At 45.4% G+C, this 7,036-nt stretch overlaps 1 pseudogene across 1 annotated transcript in view; it reads left to right on the top strand.

Annotated features, from left to right (window-relative positions):
- The first annotated feature begins 316 nt into the window (after nucleotides 1–316).
- Nucleotides 317–7,036, top strand: part of LOC147020333 (protein FAM200C-like) — a 46,996-nt pseudogene continuing 40,276 nt past the window's right edge. Inside the window, exon 1 of the transcript XR_015061768.1 lies at nucleotides 317–337. The product of XR_015061768.1 is annotated as a protein FAM200C-like (transcript). The remainder of the gene's footprint in view (nucleotides 338–7,036) is intronic.

Genomic DNA, 7,036 nt, shown 5'->3' with positions numbered 1-7,036 from the left:
TATATATATATATATATATATATATATATATATATATATATATATATATATATATATTTCTGTATATCTATATATTTCTGTATATCCATATATATGTATATCCACATATATACAGTATATATTTTATTATTTATTTATTTATTTTTAAATGCCATGAACAACAAACTTTCTTACATACACATAACAGTGATAAACGTTGTGGTAAAGTTTCATCGAAATTGTATGTGTAGTTTCAGAGAAGAAGTTGCAAGTATTTGAGGATGGACGGACAGACAGACAGACAGATGGAAGGATGGACGGTGAACCATCCAATAAGCTCCCCGGATCTACGTTCCAGGTGAGTTAAAAACCTGCTCTGCTGCTCTTGCACTTCCTCTTTCTGACCAATTCACCCCATCATTTGTCCTAAGTCATCTTCCATCTGCTTTGAAGTCGGCCCCCATCACCACATTCCATAAACAAGGTGTACAAACCGATGCCCTGACCTACAGACTGATCAGCTTGCTTCCAATAATCAGCAAGGTCATGAAATCCAACATTGCAGTCGATGTAAAATCCTTTCTTTTCTCCAATGGCCTCATCTCAGATCATCAATTCAGATTCAGACTCTGTCATTTTAACTTGAATGTGCTGCTTCTGCTCTCCCAAAAATAGATAGTGGCCCTCAATGTCAGAAATAAGATCAGGGGCATCTCTCTATGCCTGGTGTTGGCTTAATGGTTAGGGTGGTGGGCTTTGGATCCTTGGGTTCTGAGTTCAAATCCTGCTCAGATGTTGAATCAATACCAGGTGGGGTTGACTCCACCTGTCATCCTTCTGAGGTCAGCAAAATGAGTGCCAGCATCCTGGTATATTGTGTCAGAGTGGCGACCCGTCCAGGATTGTGCCCAATCGCTAAGGAGACTGCTTAAGCAGCACCAACGCTCTGCGCAGAGTATGGTCCCAACCTCCTCGTCCATCTCTCGGGACATATCTCGTGCTTTCGATAGTCTGTTCACTCTCCATTGCTCTCCAAACGGTATGCCTATGACGTCCAAGGCCAACTCCACACTTGGCTTCCTGACTTCCTCTACTCTCATAACCAACATGTGGCTCTCAACAGAATTGTTTCATCCCTTTCCCTGTCAAGGCTGGAGTGCCCCAAGACAGTGTTCCAGGCCCAGTCCTATTTACAATCTTAATCAACGATCACTCTGATACTCTGGAAAATCATCTATATTTGCTGATGACTTCACTCTCTGCTGAAATATCCCTCATCCTTCAGACAGACAGCAGCCTCTTCCCTCTCTTCAGACCTTGATGAAATCACAAACTGGACAAACACGTGGAATATGTCTTTCAATCTTGATAAATCAATCTATTGATCTATCTTTGTTGGTTGAGTCATACCAAGGACTTAAAAAAATAGTGTGGCTGCTTCCTTGATGTTTATAATTTTACAGCATAAGAGTACGGACAATCGCCATCGCTTGGCAACCATGGGGAGGAGATTCATCCTTCAGAAATGCCCCCATTGAGTGCAGTGGGAAAGGTGGCATTATTATTGTGGGGTCACTGCTACCCAGAGTGCCCCAGGAAGTGACAGCACTTCACCCAAGCTCAATGACCTGTGTTTGTCTCATCTAACAGTCTTGTATTGTGTGTCTCGTCTATTCATCTGCATGTCCATGTTTGCGAGATGGCAACTCCACTGAGCCTCAGATCCTGTAAAATAAAAAAATAATAATTAAAAAAATTCACATATGCTTAGGTCAGACTTCTGCCTTTGGAGGCCAACTTTGAAATCTGGTTTGCCCAAGAAACATCATGGCTGAAAGTAAGACACAGGAGCTTGAGTGACTCAACTTCTTTAAGAGGATTGTTATGAAAGTAGATGGGAGGGTTTGCCAGACGTATCTTTCAAAGAGAGGCTGAGGGCGTGAGATTTGTCAGAATTGAAAGAGATTTTCCAAGTGTTTGACCATCTTGTGATTTTATCAAGGTCTGGAGGGAGAGAGACAGAGACAGAGACAGAGACAGAGACAGAGACAGACTGCTGCTTGCCTGTCCACCTTGATGTATTTCCACTTGATTGCAACCAACTGATTTCTTTGATGCTCCATGTTTTGTTTAATCACAAATGCACCATATTTGTGTGGTCTGGCTTTCAGGAACATGAAAATCAAATGGTCGAGGGCATCCACAAACATTGTGTTTTCATACAATGGGAATATCGCCAATTTGATTTTTCTAATCGTAAATCTCTATAACTGTTGGTACAACTGACTGCTGCACAAAATTGACCGGTAGCCATAACTGGCTGGTAAAATGTCCTCCAAAGTAACATTCCCATCGAGCTCTTTCAACAAAAGTACCTAGTAAACATGAGCCCACTCACCTGCCATTCTGTCTGGGACCGGATATGGGGCAACATACATGAAGTTTGGTGGACCTGTCTTGGAAGAACATTTAGTTTGTACTGCCATGATGTTGGTACTGTTGGTACCACCATTTAGGTATGTTGGTACCACCATTTAGTTGGTACTGCCGTGATGCAATTTTCCACATATTGTTATGTCTATGGGATAGGTGGCAGTATTGAGTTCTAAGGCCTTAACCATCATTTGTCTTCAGTTTGTCTTTGAACTTTTGAACCATGTAATAAGGGCACATGGTAGGGTTAAGTTGTTCTTTGTATGGCTTGCCAGGGGGCAAGCTTTGTCTCCTTCAGACGACACATGTTACAATGTCTGGTCCACATGTTCTGACGTGACAACCTGGGTACCGCTGTATGAGTGTGAGGGGTGAGACTGCATTTTCCACTCTCACCAATGAAGAGGGAAGGACCCTACTCCCAACTGTATGTCCACAAATGGGAGGTGGGACAGGGACCGTGATGAGTTGAACATTTGGTTCGATGATCTGTCCGCTGTGCACAGAACGGAGAGTATCCCTGGGCCGCCATTTGTGGATCCCTCTGGGCAGAGACCCCCACCCTCAATCGGCGGTAATTGGTTGGCCTTAGGGGTGGGGCAGCAACAGAGTTGGTTTTGGGGGCCACAGTGATTGTCGGCGGGGATGTGGGTAATACCTGCTAAAAGCGTGTGCTTGCCCATTGTCCTCTTTCTCCTTGCTGGGATGCGCTCCCTCCTCTTGCTATTGCTACAATTTGCTGTACGTTCAGCCCTTGTGACATGTGGAGACCAATGTTAACTTGTCTGCAATAATCGACTGATCTATCTTCCCCCTATCGATGTAATAATGGACTGGTCACTCTGCAATCCACTACTGATTGGTCGGAGTTAGTTACATGGTCAAGTGGGAATGGAATTTGATGCTCATGCTGAGAAGACTGTCTCTCTTGTTTTAACTACAATGTTGTTCTCAAATACAAATGAAAGTTCATGAAATCTCGTCAAAGAGTTTTTGTTGTTAGTTCATTTGGAGTCTTGCTGGTTGTGTGGTGAAGTGTACGGACAGTTTGTGCGTCAAGAATGTGTGCCACCGAGAAGGCCTCTGTCCACGTCAGAGCAGTGAGCATGCATGTTGGTCAGCTGACACCTGGTACTCAACACACCCCGGTCAGCATCAACACTCTTGACACTCAGCGCACCCAGAATTGGTGCACTTTGCGATTGACACGCATACACGGTGATCGGAGGCGGGAGAGGGAACGTTACCAGACTAAGGAAACGTTACGCGTTACAGCCCTCATGAGCCTGTCTGCTCATTCCTGCTTTTTCCCTCTCTTGGCCCACTCTCCTGCCATTCTCCCTGGGACAGTTCCTCCGCTGACTCAAACACAACAGCCTGGTGCTCTTCAGCTTCACCCCGTGCCTGTTTTTACCATCACACTTTCCCTGTTCAGAGTACATGATTTTTGTTGTGTGCGTTTGCGGGCCTTTAGCCGGGATGAAGATTGTTGCATGATAAGTTATTATCCCGTGCACACGAAGTGAAAAGCTGGGTTAAGCAATCGCTTTTGTGTCTGTCCATCCGTCCGTCTGTCCGTCCATCTTGTCAGTTTATGATTGAAGAAGAACTTATTTAAATTTAACGTTTCATTTTGAACACGAATCAGAAACATTTATTTATTTATTTATCCGACATTTTATCATTAACTGGACGACCTGTGAACCTGTTGGGTTCCCGTTGTGACAGCGGTTGATGAAAAAAAAATCATTTCAAGAAAAAAAAAACAGATAGCTCCAGCGAACGAGACTGCTGAGGTTGTTTGCATTGATCAAATTCTCCCGAAGAGTACTTGACTGAATCGGGAATTGATTTTTAAAATAATTTTTTCGTTGCCCGATTTGAACGAAACTTGATACTGCACACCGCAGGTGAATGGTGAGTAAGGTGGCCCTAAAAAAATTTCACTATCGTGTACCGTTATGGCTGTATTTTGGGAACATATATATATATATATATATATATATATATATATATATATATATATATATATATATATACTGAACAAAAATATAAACGCACCAACCTAAATATCTAAGTCAATATTGCCATTATGGGAAAATGGTCAAACCGATGATATGTTTGAGCAATGGTTCCTTTGTTTTGCTCAAAACAGATGTTCCCATTGAAATTGACCACTTTGAGTGTGTGGACTCACACGTTGAGTAATCCTTCCCATGAGCACCATGGGGCTTGACAGAGTGATGGTCAGTGAGCGTGACCAGGACACAAACACTCCCTATAGCTTGCCCTATAAAAGGCCTCCCCAAAATGTGGACTGGTGCCAAATGTCAACATGCCACAGATGTCACAAATCTTGAGGGAGCGCGCCATTGGCATGCTGAATGCTGGGACGTCAGTACGGGCCGTTGCAGCACACTTCAATGTCCACCACTCCACCATTAGCCGCCTGAGAACGCGCCTCAGAGAGACTGGAAGCACCGTGAACCGCCCACATGCCCGGCGACCACGTGTGACCACCGCCGGTCAGGATCGTCACATGAGGCTGCAACATCTCCGGGATCGACTCCGACCGGCCACGAGGACTGCCGTTGAGACTGTCGGGCTGCATAACAGGCGCATTTCAGCCCAGACGGTGCATAACCGCTTGAGGGAGGCCAACCTCCGAGCCCGCCAACCACACCGGGGACTCGACCTCACTGCATTCCGGCGTCAGACCCGACTGAACTGGGCCAATGTTCACTTGCGCTGGACCCTCGCACGATGGAGGAGAGTGCTGTTCACTGATGAGTCGTGGTTCCAGCTGTATCGGGCTGATGGCGGACTCAGCGTCTGGCTGGGGAGCGCTACACTGACACCAATGTCCTTCGTCGGGTGTCACACGGTGGTGCCAGTGTTATGGTGTGGGCAGGCATTTGCCATGGAGAGCGCACTCGGCTTCATTTCATTGAAGGCAACTTGAACGGGCAGCGGTACAGGGACGAGATACTCAGACCCATCGTCGTGCCGTTTGTGCGCCTTCACCATGTGACGTTTCAGCACGACAATGCTCGCCCCCATGTTGCCAGGATCTGCATGGACTTCCTCGGTGAGGAGGACATTGATGTCCTCGACTGGCCTCCATATTCTCCCGACATGTCGCCCTTCGAGCACCTTTGGGACGTTCTTGATCGACGCGTACGACAACGTTACGCAGTCCCAGAGAACGTCCGCCAGCTCCGTGTGGCTCTCCAGGAGGAATGGGAAAACATCCCTCAGGCCACCATCGATAATCTGGTGATGTCCATGCGCCGGAGATGCACCGCTCTGCGCGACACCAACGGTGGACACACCCGCTACTGACTGTGTGAACTCTGACAGTGACACCTCGGTTGTGTCGGCTGTTGTAGCGCAAAGACTGTCGCCAGAATTCTCAAGGAACTCTTTGAAATTTAATGCTCAATTGTCATGGATTCTATAACCAAATTGTTGTGAAGATTTAGTATTAATGAGTTCGAGGTAAAATAGTAACAATCGCTTGGTGCGTTTATATTTTTGCGCTTGGTGCGTTTATATTTTTGTTCAGTATATATAAATATATATATATATATATATATATATATATATATATATATACATATATATATACATATATATATATACATATATATATATACATATATATATATATATATATATATATATATATATATATATATATATATATATATATATATATATATATATATATATATATATATATATATATATATATATATATATAGTGTTACGGCTGTGGAAATTCGCAATACACCATAAAGGGTCCTCAGGTTAGATATATCGATAAGTTCATGTGTAGTTAGTCCACACCTGTTGTTTAGGGGGAATATATGTGATTAATCCGGGCTGCGACGCTTTGAGTTAGCCATTTTTCTTTCTATATCGTTATTTTGGACCATTAAGCCGACAACAACTCAAACACCACCACCTTCGCCTCTTTACCTCCACAACTCCATCCCGCAAACATCGCTTCACCGCCATTCCCAAACGATGCCCGCCAACCACCAAACCACCACAGCAAACGCCCACCACCTTCGCCTTTCTCCTTCCACAACCATCAACCACACCACCAGTCAACACCAAACGTCGTGCTGTCCAGGGCCCGTTCGGTAATTGTTGCCGAATGCGTCAAGCCGCGGGTACACATGGATTCTTTCGGGAGAGGAAAACGGATCAGGAAGGCTTCACGCCCCTTTTCTTCCATCCAATGACTGAGCATCCGGTGGCATGGCCCCGCCTCCGAACCCGCTGTGAATGCGTTCCTTTTAGGAGAGGAAAACGGATCAGGAGAGGCTCACGCCCCTTTTCGCCCGACCAATGGCTGAATGTCGGGTGGCGTGGCTCTGCCTCCAAGCGCGTTTTGATCCAAGAATCTGCATACAAGCTCCTCCCCCAGTCTATAAAGATGCGAGAACAACGCAGCTTGTGTGTGGAGAAAGGAGCGCAGAAAGGGGTGAAGAAAGGAGTGGAGAAAGGGGTGCAGAAAGTGGCGCAGAAAGTGGCGCAGGAAGTGGCACTGGTTGAAAGTCGTGGAGTCTGAGAGGTTGTCGTTGTGTGGATCGGACGGCGAAGGGGACGGAGCTCG

This window comes from Eptatretus burgeri, chromosome 9 (assembly GCF_056783735.1).
Source record: "Eptatretus burgeri isolate ZD-2024b chromosome 9, Ebu_testis_v1, whole genome shotgun sequence".
Classification (NCBI taxonomy): Eukaryota; Metazoa; Chordata; class Myxini; order Myxiniformes; family Myxinidae; genus Eptatretus; species Eptatretus burgeri.
The sequence above is the reverse complement of the archived record's forward strand: the minus strand, read 5'-3'. Positions and strand labels throughout refer to the sequence as shown.